The sequence below is a fragment of the Drosophila ananassae genome, assembly GCF_017639315.1.
Source record: "Drosophila ananassae strain 14024-0371.13 chromosome XL unlocalized genomic scaffold, ASM1763931v2 tig00000124, whole genome shotgun sequence".
Classification (NCBI taxonomy): Eukaryota; Metazoa; Arthropoda; class Insecta; order Diptera; family Drosophilidae; genus Drosophila; species Drosophila ananassae.
In genome coordinates this window covers 16661-30878 of record NW_025319111.1, presented here as the reverse complement: position 1 = coordinate 30878, position 14218 = coordinate 16661, and the positions used below count along the sequence as shown (strand labels likewise).

Genomic DNA, 14218 nt, shown 5'->3' with positions numbered 1-14218 from the left:
AACTAATTGATATTGATCTTTTCCAAATTAACCCCATCTAGACCTTATTTTCTCTAATATCTCTGTGACTGTAAATCGGTCTTCACCACTATTGCTTCCTGTGGACTTACACCATCCTACACTATTGTTTTCGATGTTAATTGATGTCCCTAATATTCATGTTAACTATAAGGCTCAGTATCATACTAAATGTTTCCGAAGAACGGATTACATTGCTTTTCGCAATCATTTAGCTGGAATTGACTGGGAATATCTTTCATCTTTTAACTTTATTGACGCTGCTACTGATTCTTTTTATGATGTAATCCAGAAAGCGTCGGACAAATTTGTTACTGTAGTTTCAACGTCTTCATCAACGAAACCGCCTTGGTTTAATAAACCCATTTCTCGTCTTAAGAACAGGAAATCGAGATCTTACAAAATGTTTCTTAAGTCAAGATCTTTGTTTCATCAGACAAACTTTCATTACATTCGCAACCAGCTTATTATTCTTAATATTCAACTTTATAAGCGTTACATCGTGAATTGTAAGGCAAACTTCCGAAATGATCCGACCTCCTTCTATTCGTTTGTCAATATGAAACGTAAATCCAATCTTTTTCCTCCTTCCCTTATTTAAAACTTCCTTCACTATATAAAAATATTTCTGATTCTTCAGAAAAAGGTATGGCTAATCTCTTTGCTTCATTTTTTCAATCAACTTATTCGTCCGATTCTTATAATTTAAATTCTACATTCTCCTCTAAAATTCCGTATATAAACAATATTTACTTGTTTAAATTTAATCATCTAGAATCTAGATGTTTCTAATGCTCTTTCAACCTTGCATTTTCGGCTGGTCCTGATAATGTTCCGAGCTGTATTCTCAGTTACTGCTCCGATATCCTATGCTACCCTGGCGATTTCTTTCTGGGACACGGGAGTCAAGATTCTGTCGCCGATCAGAATGTGCTTCAGCCTCCCGAATGCGCTCTAGGAAGCGGTATTGGGAGTTCTGGCGAAGATCAGCTTTACTAAACAAGCTCAACCTGCAATAGATACGTTTTGAAGAAACATTTTTAGCCATGACTTTTTGAAAATGTGAAATTAAAAACTTTAATTGACGAAAATATTGTTTAACCACCTATAATAAATTAAATAAAATTATTTCTAGTTTTCTCTTAAATCCAAAATTAAAAAATGGTATGATCTACTGATTTCAATAGGAAATAAAAATCTTCCATCGGAAAATGTTTGAGGAAAATGTTGAGGAAATGAAATGTAGAAAATCTGAGATTTCAACTTTGAATGAGTATTCCAATGATATGGTAACTTCTAGATACCATTTTTTAATTTTAGTTGGTACACATACATTTCAAAAATTATATGTACAACACTAGTTGGGCCAAGCAGCCACCAAAGAATGCATATAAAATAATTCTAATATGCTAAGCTGCAGCTGTAGTTATCAGCATGATTCGTTTCTGTTTTTTCACCCAGTTTCGCATGCGCTTTATTGTTAATTGTAGCGTATGCGCTTTGGGGAGCTTTGGTTGAGCTTCTGCGTAAGCTCTTGGTTTGGCGTTTGTTGTGATTTGGAGTTGATTGGAGCCGCATATATTAGGGTTAAATTGAACCCAAAATAAATATATTGAAAATATAAATTGAAACGAGTGTAGTTATTCGGCTGCTATTAAAAACTATTAATAGCTCAACATTCATCTCGGTTGATTATTGTGATCAGCATTTAAAGTGCCAAGAAAACGCTATTTTTGTTGTTGTTACAAGTGCATTTTAATCGAATAATGGAGTCTGGAGCTGAGACTATTGGAGCTGCTGCCGCAAACCGGGAAAGGATGCTGCGGAGAAGAGCAGAGGTGACCTGCCAGGAGATGGAGGCGCTGCATCATAAAATGAAGGCTGCGGCGCGGACTGAGGATTGTACCATTATGGCGTTGGAGTCAGTGGAGAAGCGTTTGCGTCAGCGGTTCACCGCGATTCAAGAAGAATTGGAGGAGCTTAATTTAAGCGAGATCGGGAGTGATCTGTATTGGAGATTCTCGCAGCTGGCGACTGATGTGCAAGTGGAAATTCAGGTGGAGGTTGCCAAGCGCTCCATGAGAATCTCTGCCCACTCCACACTTCTCGACGGTGCCAGTGTATCGCCAATGCCATACAAGCCAGCCCCCTCCTTGCCACCATTGCCGATGCCAACATTCAGCGGCGGCTATGCCGAGTGGCCGGATTTCTGCGCCCTATTTAGGAAAACCATCGACAGTCACCCGCACTTGACCAAGATGGAGAAGCTCAGGTGGCTCATTTCCTGCCTGCGGGACTCAGCCGTTTCAGCAACCGTCGGTTAATCTTCCAGGCTCACATCAACGAGATCCTGCAGCTAAGGGAGGTTGAGCCGGGATCCGTTGCTACTCTTCGGGAGTTATCCGACCGATTCAATGGACATATGCGGGCCCTCATGAGTTCCGGGTCATCGGCCGAAATTCAAGGGTGCCTCCTCATCCAGATCATCTTCCAAAAGCTGGACCCCGCTACAAAGGCCAAATGGGAAGACTCTCTGGCAGGAAGCACTGATGACAGCCTTCCATCTTGGGAGTCTATGGCACGATTCTTAGAGTAAAGGTGCCGGACTCTCGAAAGCGTTGACTTTTCTTTGGCGTATTCACCAGTTAACCAAGTAGGCCGAGGTAGATCATTCAATAACCGATCCTCGTGCATGGTTATTAACGCCAGTCCTGTTCTATGCGCCCTGTTTGGTGTTTCGGCGCACGAGCTTCCTGCTTGTCCAAAGTTCAGTGCTTTGCCAATTGAGGAACGGTACGACGAAGTGCGGCGTCTGGCTCGCTGTTTTGTTTGTCTGGAGGACGGCCATCTCGCTCGCGGATGCTTAGCTTCCCGCTGCTCGACTTGCAATCACCATCATCATATTCTGTTGCACCCTCATGGACAGGTTTCACCCTCAGTTTCGAGTCTCACGTCCAATCGGTGCAGTTGCTGGTGCGAACCCATCCCGCTCAATTAACACTGTTGTGACCCAGGATCGCAATGCTGAGCTAGTGCTCCTGCCAACAGCCAATGTACTCGTTCGTGTTCAATCTGTAGACTTCCTGCCTTGCCGAGTTTTATTGGATTCCGGTTCACAAGTGCATCTCATCTCGTCGCGGCTGGCGAATGAACTTCAGCTTGGCCGCTCCAAATGCTCCACAATGGTGGCCGGTTTCGGCGGCGATGGATTTGAAACAGATGGAGCATCCGTTAATGTGTGCTTGAAGTCCCGACTTAGCACATATTCAGTGGAAATTGAGGCTGTTGTAGCTTCACATATAACGGACTATCAACCCAGGACATAGATGCTTCGGGCTGGAAGATTCCGGGCAATATGGATCTAGCTGACCCCAACTTCCACAAAACGCAGCGAGTGGACCTGCTGATTGGAGCCGGCTTATTCTTTGACCTGTTGGCGGCTGGCCAAATCCAGCCAGCTCACGGGCTCCCAATTGCTCAGAACACTCGATTTGGCTGGGTGTTATCTGGCCACGGTGGACTATCACGGGATGTGTCGGCGCTCTGTGGTAGGGAGGACAACCCATGGAATAACCTCTGCAATAATGTGACTGCTTCCTCTTCCAACATTGTTATTGAAGGCCCACCCTTCAACGGGGGGAGGATGTTGGGCCAAGCAGCCACCAAAGAATGCATATAAAATAATTCTAATATGCTAAGCGGCAGCTGTTGTTATCAGCATGATTCGTTTCTGTTTTGTCTCTCAGTTTCGCAGTTTTATTGTTATTTGTAGCGTATGCACTTTGGGGAGCTTTGGTTGAGCTTCTGCGCAAGCTCTTGGTTTGGCGTTTGTTGTGATTTGGAGTTGATTGGAGCCGCATATATTAGGGTTAAATTGAACCCAAAATAAATATATTGAAAATATAATTTGAAACGAGTGTAGTTATTCGGCTGCTATTAAAATCTATGTATTAATAGCTCAACAACTAGAAACAATGATAGTCATCTTCATTACACGGCCTACATAATTCAATATATCGTAAAATTTAATCAATTTCTTCTCTTAGGTGTCCCCCGGAAACTGTGGGTGCTAGAACCAATGTATGTTCTGGACTTTGGTTCAGGGAGCCTAAAGGTTATTGTTCACTGTGATTATTTTATCTCTTCACGAAAAACGAAAGAAAATAAGGTGGCTGTAAAAATTTTAACTAATGCAACTACGAAAAACAACGAAAATTGCGTGCACTCGGTTCAACTTTATACAGTCGATTATATTTTTACCAAAAGAACTTTAGCCTAGCTTATCTATTGCGGCGAAGCGGGGTGAATTCACGAGAGAGCGCAAGTGAGCTTTTCTTGCGGTCCCGCTCCGCCCTATGCTAACTTATACTAGACTTCATAACATTCCACTTAATTATCTACATTAATTACACCGGCCCCGTTGAAGGCCTTCCTTAGGCTTCAACTACTGGCAACCTTGCCAGCTTGTGGACTGCTCTCCTGAATACTGCTCCTCTCCGACCCCGACCCTTCCGTCCGCGCCGGCGTGAGTCTCGACGACCCTGGCGGTGATCCACTGCTGGGGCGACTGGTTGTCCTCGGCGACCAGGACCAGATCGCCCTTCCTGGCGTCCTCCTGGTCCCGCTGCCACTTTGACCGCGCCTGTAGGCCCAAGACGTACTCCCGGGACCAACGCTGCCAAAACGTTTGCTTGATGGACGAGACAAGCCGCCAACGCCATCGCCGCAAGCACGGTCCGGGGTCCGCGGTGCTGGTGGGGCGATAAGCGGCCCGCCTGTCAACAGGTGCCCGGGAGTCAACGCCTCGCCGTCGCTCCAACGAGGACGGTCTGCCGCTCCTCTGCGGTCAACTTCGCCCTGCCCACCGCTTGTAGGAGTAGGTGCTTTGCAGACTTCACACCTGCCTCCCATAGTCCGCCCATGTGCGGAGCCCGCGGCGGTATGAACGCAAATACGCATCATTTTTTTGATGCGTATTGCCGCAGCTCGTCCGCTTTGCTCTCGATCTGGTGCCGCAGTGCCGCGAAGTGGAGACTCGCTCCGACGAAGTTCGTCGCGTTGTCGCAGTGCACGATCTGCGGACATCCTCGGCGCCCAACGAACCTTTGAAAAGCCAATAGAAAGGAATCAGTTGAAAAATGGGAAACTACTTCTAAATGTATTGCTTTAGACGCAAAACAAACAAAAAGGGAAATGTAGGACTTGTATGGTGGCCTACCACGAATTTTCAATGTCGTCTCAATAGGGCCACAGAAATCCACGCCACGGTAAATCTCCCATGATTTGAGTCATCAGATGAGGCTTGCATTTAAAACAGCGTATGCATGACCGCACTATCTGACTGCAGACTTCCTGCGCGTTTACTATCCAAAAGCGCTGTCGCAAGAGACTCACTAGTGCTCGTGGACCCACATGAAAATTCGAATCGTGCAAGTATCGGACGTAGCTCTGAACAAATTGAGAGCGCTTTGTCAACAATACTGGAAACTTGGCATCGTACGAAATAGGAGCATTAGCTGACTAGCTGGGGGCGACTGCCCCCAGCCTGAGAGGTTTCATGGACAAACGGACTTAGCTTCTGTAGGCTTGGGCTAACAACAAAATTTTTTTTAACATTTTTAATTTCCTCTTGATACTCGTGCTCTTGGACTATCTGGACAATTTTATTAAAAGCGTCTTGATATTCGACAGGTGAAGGTACACTATCAGAAGTAACTACTAATTTTTTACACTTCTTTATAAAGCGGACCATGTAAACGAACACTCGCAGCAGTTTTAAGTGAGAGGAAAATCCTTCTATCACTTCCAACAAATATGAGGTAGAGACCATTGCAGTCAGTCCGACCGCACTCTTCTTTGTTTCCATCTGCAAAATCTCTGGTGACGGATCAAACCGAGGGCTCGTTGGCCACTTATCTTCCGGCTCCGTTAAAAACGATAGACCTGTGAACCAAATTGATTCTATCATTTCCTTTACGTCTCCACCTCTTGACACAATATCTGCCGGGTTCTGTTTATTTGGTACATGCCGCCACGTGCTATCTTCTGACCACTCTTGAATCTCAGCAACTCTATTTGATACGAACATTGACAACGACGATGTATGGGAACGAATCCAATGAAGACAAACTTCCGAATCTGTCCAATATACACTTCGTTCGATCGGTGCTTTCATAAGAGGTTTTATTTTCCGACAGAGGTCCGCGAGGAGGTGAGCGGTATTGAGATCTTTTCTAACTGTGACAAGGCAAGCTGAATTTTGTTCCATGCGGTTTCCAAGTGCAATGGAATGGGCTCATCCCAATCTAGCTTATTAAGCCAAAGTTCCTGTAACAGGATCTTTCCTTTAATAAGGATCGGGCTTAATAAGCCAAGAGGGTCGAAAAGCTTAGTCGCCCTTTGACCAATGACTTACATATCAATTTCGAATTTAAATACATCATCTTTCGGAACCCAAACGATTCTTAATGTTTTTGTCAGCTGTGAGTCCGAAAGTGTTATTGGCTTAACCGTGTTCTCGGATGCAGTAACTTCAGGCGAGTTTGGAAACCACTTTCTCAATTCAAGGACTCAGACGGGTCTTTTCTACACACTATCAACTGGTATCGTCGATCTGCTTCATTTACCATCACTTGACGATACATCTTTTTGATGTCGGCTACCAGAGCGAATTTGTTTAGCCGAAATCTAAGAAGAGTTGAGTAAAGCTCTTCCTGAATTGTTGGACCCACCATCAACAACTCATTTAAACACTTCTGTGTGGATGTCTTGCAGGACGCATCGAAAACGACTCGAAGTTTGGTCGTTGTACTTTGCGGCCGCAAGACACACTGGTGGGGTATGACGTAGTGTGGAGAAGCAAGAACGTCATTGCTTGCAGGGGACATATGGCCTAGGGATTCGTATTCTTCCATAAATTCCAAATACATTTTCTATAAGTTCGGATCTCGAGATAATCTTCTCTCGAGTGACAGAAATCGGCGTTTGGCTATGTCGAATGAGTTGCTCAAAACGCTTGGATCCGACTTAAATGGAAGTCTGACTTCGAATCGACCTGAAGGCAGTATTCTAGTAGCCTTTTGATAATGTTCCTCACACAACTCCTGTTTTGGCGACAAAAATCTTTTTAGAAGAAGGAACTTCTTCCAACGACCAGAATTTTTTCAAGTTTTTGTCTGTGGACTCTAATATTTCTTCTTGGCAATTCAGACTAGAGACCGGCTGTTGAGAAGTTGAAAAATTTTCAGGTATATTTTCCCGATACTATCCACACAATTAGAGTTTTTTGAAGGATGGGATGGTTTGGACCTTGCTTTATTTGGCCAACGAGCAACAGTTCGAAAAATGACTCAGCTCCAATTAGCATATCTATCCGCTTTTGTAGGGTCCAATCATTCACGTTCACTGACTGGTTAGGGTGATAGCCTAAAATTGTTTTCAAAACCCAAAAATCGAACGCAAACTCGCTACCATTGACTCTCGACTTCACCACGGTGTACATCTTTTTCTTGACATGTGAATTAGTTTGACCAATTCCAAGCACCTTGATGCACGATTCCTCCCTACGGATCTGTAAGAGTTGAAAAAGATCTTCTGTAATAAAATTCATTTGTGACCCTGAGTCAAGTAATGCTCGGGCCAATATGTGCTCACCATTTTTTGTTTGAACGCTTACGATCGACGTTGCTAACAATGCCCTTTCTACAGACGATGCATGCAAAGCATGTGAAGTAGAAGGGCAATCATTCGTTAACGCTGGAGGAGGATTTTGTGTGGGTGGTGGTAACGCTAAGTTATTTTCAGTCACTGTAAATCGGTGCAGAAGTTTATGGTGCGATCTTGGTCGATTAGCACTTCGCTACCGTGTGACCTTTTCGCAGACAATTCAAACATAGGGAGGCTGACTTAACAAACTCAAACCTTTGCATTACAGCAAGGCGAGCGAACGGACTGCACTGGGTCAAAAAATGGTTGTTAGCGTTACAATAAGTGCAAGCTGGTTTGTCGTTGGTAGAAGAACAAGCCAACGATGTTCTATTCAGTTGTTTGCTGAACCCATTTTTTTTTGTTTTGGGTTGCCAGCGGACAGATGCTGGTATCTACGATTTAGTATTTTTTCTAAATCGGACCCCAGCGGCAATTCCTCATAAACCAGTGACTCTTCCCATTTTTGCATGGTTACTGGATCCACTCTACTCAAAACTAAATGGATAATCATTGAGTTTGCAATTTTAGTATCATCTCCTATGGATAATAGTGATCCATAAATCGATGACACAGTGTCGATGAGACCCCTCAACGACGACGCAGACGGCTGGAAAATTTTCGGGAGGCTGAACAGTTGACGTATTTAGTTCGCAAAGATGAGACATTCGTTATCATAAACTCTTTTTAGACTAGCGATAGCTTTGTCATAATTACTCTCGGTGACTTGGAATGCCTTGATAGTTCCTAAGGCTTCACCAGAGAGGCAAGAAATTAAGTGATTAAATTTCTCAATAACAGGAATGTTCACATCTTTGTCAACTAATGTCTCGGAAAGGCTTATTAAATTTTTGAATCCGAATAATTTCCATTGAATTTTGGCAATGCCAAACTGGGGAGTCGAGCTCGAGTTGGGGCTGCAGAAATTGCAGTAGCTGGACGGGAGTCTTCAGCTGAATTAAAGGCATTACATAAGGACATAATCCTTGCCTTGGTAGTTATTCCAAATTCTTCCAACTCGGCTCCGAAATCATCCAATTCATCTATTTGCTCGATCTGGTCTTGCAACTCATTTGCTTTAGAAATTGCCTTATCTAAAACCTGAAGCCTGCACTCTAGCTCGGTTTTTTTTGGAGGAAGTGATCCATCTTCCAAAAGTTCCTCCAAACAGGCGAATGCTTTTAACTTTGGCATTTAATCTTCTTTTTAAGTCAATAAGAGTCGTGGAATTAAGTTTTTGTTTATTACTTTCCATTAGAAAAAATTAATTTTTTCAATACAAAAACGAAAACAATGCATTTTTTAAGATTTAATATTTTATTTACATTTTTGTTAAATAAATTTTATTAAAATATTTTTCTTGTTGTGCAATTAAATTGAATAAATTTTAATTTTGATTTCAAGAAAACGCGAAAACGAAATTAAAAAATATATTTTAAATATAATAAATCTAATATATAAAATTCTCGTCTCACAGTTTTCGTTACCTTACTCCTCCGAAACGGCTTGACCGATTTTGATGAAATTTTTTGTGCTTATCCGGTATCTATGAGAATCGGCCAACATCTATTTTTCATCCCCCTAAATGTTAGTGGTAGTCCACCCCTTAATTTTTATTTTTATTTTTTAGACAAAATTTTTAATTTCTCCTTTTTATCATAAAATCATACAAAAATACATACAATCCTCAATTTTCACCCTTCTACGATCAACCGGGAATGATTGCCGGGAAAATCCATAAACAGCATTTTTCTATTTCCCATACAAACGTTTTTTAAACAAAATGGAGACTACAATAATAGTAGGCGCCGGTATGTGATACATTGTTTGACAGCTACTCATTGTTCTCTGCTCAGTTAATTTTATGTGACAAACCGATATTGTGTTCACTGAAAAATTGTGAAAAAAATTGAAAAAAATTTTTATTTGAAATTTTATTACTTCTCAAATTTCGCGGGAAATTTTCTCAATTTGATTAATTACAATTTACGATGCCGAGGAGAAGACTTAGGTCGTCGTAGTCAATTAAATGTGCGAAGAGCTACCTCACGTGCTAGCCGCACTGATGACCAGAGACAGACAGAAGAAAATAGTCGTATTGCTATGTCAGAATTGCGTTCTTTAGTGAGTGACAATGTAGAAGATAAGCTTAGAATGCAACGAGTTCGTGTACATCAAACACAACAACAGCAAGCTAGACATAATGAAAATGAGCGAATCCGCAGACGCAGTGCTTCTGTGATTCTTGAACGAGCTGCATTCCACTATGATCCGGCAATTGATTATTGTGCCGACAAAACAGTAACAATTGCGGAAATGAAAACACTTTGTAAATATTGTAAGGCGTTAAAGTACACTGGTGAATTTACTGGATTATGTTGTGCTAAAGGCAAAATAAAATTGCCACTAATGGTCCCACCACCAGCTCCTTTACGCTCTTTAGTTTCTGGGATTAAAAATGATTATTATTTATCTATTGCTATTCAATACAGTTCATATTAAATTATAATCAGTCAATGTGATTATAATTTAAAGCAATTTAGGTGTGTTTCTAACGAAAAAGGGTCAATTTTAAATTTTTTCCCGTTCCACAAAGTTCAAATCCAATCAAATTATTCGTCGCGTGCGCTTTGGGGGATCTAATGTCGCGTTTCAAAATTAAACAAAAGTGAATCGCGATCGCGAAAAAATTTCAGAGTCACAAATTGTAATTAGTACTGTATTTTAATTTATTTGGTCAGCTCCACGAAACTTTACTTTACCTATCTTCAGTTCTTACTGTATCAGATAATATTTTTAAGTTTGAAAAATTTTAAATTTTATCACAAAAGAAGTTTCAAGAAAAAGTCACAAAAGAAGTTTTGTTAAGAAAAGAAGAAAAAACAACAGCTGGCAGTGCGAAGTCTGCCGGGTCAGCTAGTTTAATTATAAATATATGTGCTAACCTAAATGTACTGCCTGGGGACAAAATAGAAGAGAAAATATACACACCTGGCCAAAATAATAAGTACACAGATATAGTGTTTATTTGTTTCGATATAACTCGATTTTTATGCAATGCACACCCGCCATTTTTTTTATATTGATAAGTTACAATGTTACACATTTTCTAAAACAAGAATGAAATATGGGAACCTCGTGGATTCAATACTAAGCTTAATTTTCTGCTGGGTGGGCGATTTTGGTCTGGTCAAAATAATAAGTACACCTGTGTATTTGATAAATTTTGAAGGATTAAAGCTAGATTCGAGTTAAGATATATCCCAGGAAAAAAAATATCTATAGTTGGGCAAAAAAAAGAGTTGTACAACAGAAAAAAGAAAAATTGCTTTAATTCTGCAAAAGGAAGGATAAAATCTTCGGGAAATCGCTAAAAGACTTGGGCAGTCATTATGTTTGGTCCACAATGCCCTAAAATTCAACATTCAATTCGAAACTCGAGGTCGGAAGAAGAAATCCTGTTAAACGACCGACACCCGAATCCTAAGTTTTTACTGCTCATCCATTGCTGCTCATATTGACCATGAAATATCGTCTAGATCAGTTCGTCGAAGACTTACTAATGCTGGCTTACAAGGACACATAGCCAGAAAAGTTACTCTCCTTTGAGGGAATAAATTAAAGATGAGGAAACAGTTAGCCCAAAATCATTTGGCATGATCTGGAACAGAGGGTTCCAAAAAGTGGAATAATGTCCTATGGAGCGACGAAACAAAAATAAATCTATTTGGTAACGACTCCAGAAAGAATTTACGACTTGTTTCGTCGACCCAAAGGCATAGAATTCGACGCCCGGTACTCGAAATAGACCGTTAAACACGGAAGCGGAAACATTATGATTTGGGACTGTTTTTCTTGGCATGGAGTCGTCCCGATTTACGGATTACCGATACTATGACCCAATTTGGATATAAAATTATATTGTCTGACATAATGCTGAGGAAGACATGCCCTTGAGTTGGGTCTTTCTACAGGACAACGACCCAAAACACACATCAAAGCTGGTCAAAGCTTAGTTCACCGAAAACAAGGTGGACATTATGAAGTGGCCAAGTCAAACTGCAGACTTAAACCCAATAGATAACCTATGGGGAGAGCTTAATCGTCGGATTGGCACAAACACATTTCAAAATATAGAAGAATTGCAGCAAAGACAAGGTACGAGAGTTGTTTGGAGACGTGCCGTGAATTAAATGCCCAGCATGCCGAAACGGATAACAAAAGTTATACAAAATATGGGGGATATACTGGGTATTAGCATAAGATTACTATAAAAAGAAAAAAATTGAGAAAATGTTTTTTATATTTAAGTTAGAGGCTTTGAAGAATTGCTATACTTATTTTTTTGACCAACCCTTTTTTATGTTTTTTAGGTTTAATCGACCATAAATTCTACAAATTTCGTGAATTATTCTTATGTTAAGTATTTTTATAATCAACATTATGCCAGAAAACTAAAAGAAATTAGAATTGGTTCGTTACGGTTATCAAAAAAGATTTACGTGACATAGAAGAAATCTTATGAGCGTGTACTTATTATTTTGGCCAGGTGTGTATATATTACTAGCTGACCCGGCAGACTTCGCACTGCCAGCTGTTGTTTTTTTCTTCTTAACAAAACATCTTTTGTGACTTTTTAATATTCTTTATAATATATATATTACTAACTGTCCCGGCAGACTTCGTACTGCCAGCTGTTGTTTTTTTTTTGTTGCGTTCAGAATCTTCTTTTGTGACAAAACTTAAAAGTTTTCAAACTTAAAAAAATTATCTGATACAGTAAGAACTGAAGATAGCTAAAATTAAGTTTCGCGGAGCTATCATTTTAATCATTTTCAATCCCAAAAATTAAAGAGTACCCTCTTATTTTATTCAACTTCATTTATTGAATAAAACCATAAAGTTTTATAATTATTTTCGATACATCATGTTGCTTACTTATAAAGAGTTTTCCTGAAATACTGGCTATTTATAAAATTTAAATTTGATATTCACAGACACACACTGTTAAAATACAGTGTGTTAATTAATTAAAAGCTTTCTCATAAACTATATTTTTGTTTTATTTTGTGGTGCGTAAATAAACAAAGAAGACGGTTTTCCGACGCCCGAACACGCGACGTCTAATTGTCCATGCGCGAAATAGGGAAACTCCAAGTTGATTCCACAAACTTCTAACGATTGTCCTTCCGATTTATTTATAGTCATCGCAAAATCCAGACGTACTGGAAATTGTAAGCGTTTAAAATCGAATGTTGTGTCCGTTGGAATCATTGGTATCCGCGGGATCAAGACATCCTCCCCTTTGTATTTTCCTTTTATGATTGTTGTCTCAATGACGTTATTCATCAGTCTTTTCACAGCCAGTCTTCCAGTATTATGGCTATCAGATGGCATCCGATCCAATGCTATTTTGATCATGTTTACTAAATTGTTATTCTGATGAAGAAACATTTGTAATTGTTGGACAATGGTTCTCTTTACTGTTGGTTTGTGAGCACAACGAATATTAATTTCCGCATCTGAATTGCCCATAAAATAAATTTGTAAAAATTGATGATCTGCATCAGGTAGTGGTAACAGAGTTCCCAGTAAGTGATAAAATTGTCCTTGTATCTGTGATTTTTCAAAATTTAGCCATTAATTATTTCCTATATATATATTTGAATACAAACTTGAATATTTTTATATAATACCTTAAAAGTGGGCATGAAATTGGCTTGTATAATATGTGTAGCACCAAATGATGGCATCTGAACACAGTTGTTATATTTCTGAATGTTGGTCAAGAAGTGCTTCGAATCATTTCCAATCCCAGAAACTAAGGAGCGTAAAGGATCTGGTGGTGGGACCAATTGTGGCAATTTTACTTTGCCTTCAGCGCAACATAATCCAGTAGATTTACCAGTGTACTTTAACGCCTTACAATATTTACAAACTGTTACAAATTTACAAAAGCATTTCCGCAATTGTTACTGTTTTGTCGGCACAATAATCAATTGCCGGATCATAGTGGAATGCAGCTCGTTCAAGAATCACTGAAGCACTGCGTCTGCGGATTCGCTCATTTTCATTATGTCTAGCTTGCTGTTGTTGTGTTTGATGTACACGAACTCGTTGCATTCTAAGCCTATCTCCTACATTGTCACTCACTAAAGAACGCAATTCTGACATAGCAATACGACTATTTTCTTCTGTCTGTCTCTGGTCATCAGTGCGGCTAGCACGTGAGGTAGCTCTTCGCACATTTAATTAACTACGACGACCTAAGTCTTCTCCTCGGCATCGTAAATTGTAATTAATCAAATTGAGAAAATTTCCCGCAAAATTTGAGAAGTAATAAAATTTCAAATAAAAATTTTTTTCAATTTTTTTCACAATTTTTCAGTGAACACAATATCGGTTTGTCACATAAAATTAACTGAGCAGAGAACAATGAGTAGCTGTCAAACAATGTATCACATACCGGCGCCTACTATTATTGTAGTCTCCATTT

At 40.1% G+C, this 14218-nt stretch overlaps 1 long non-coding RNA gene across 1 annotated transcript; it reads right to left on the bottom strand.

Moving 5' to 3' along the window:
- Window positions 1–13049: 13049 nt before the first annotated feature.
- Window positions 13050–13812, bottom strand: LOC116655473. Its single transcript, XR_004310554.2, has 2 exons — window positions 13419–13812; window positions 13050–13338 (listed from the first exon to the last, which is right to left on the bottom strand). It is a non-coding gene; the product is annotated as an uncharacterized LOC116655473 (long non-coding RNA).
- Between the last annotated feature and the right edge of the window lie 406 nt (window positions 13813–14218).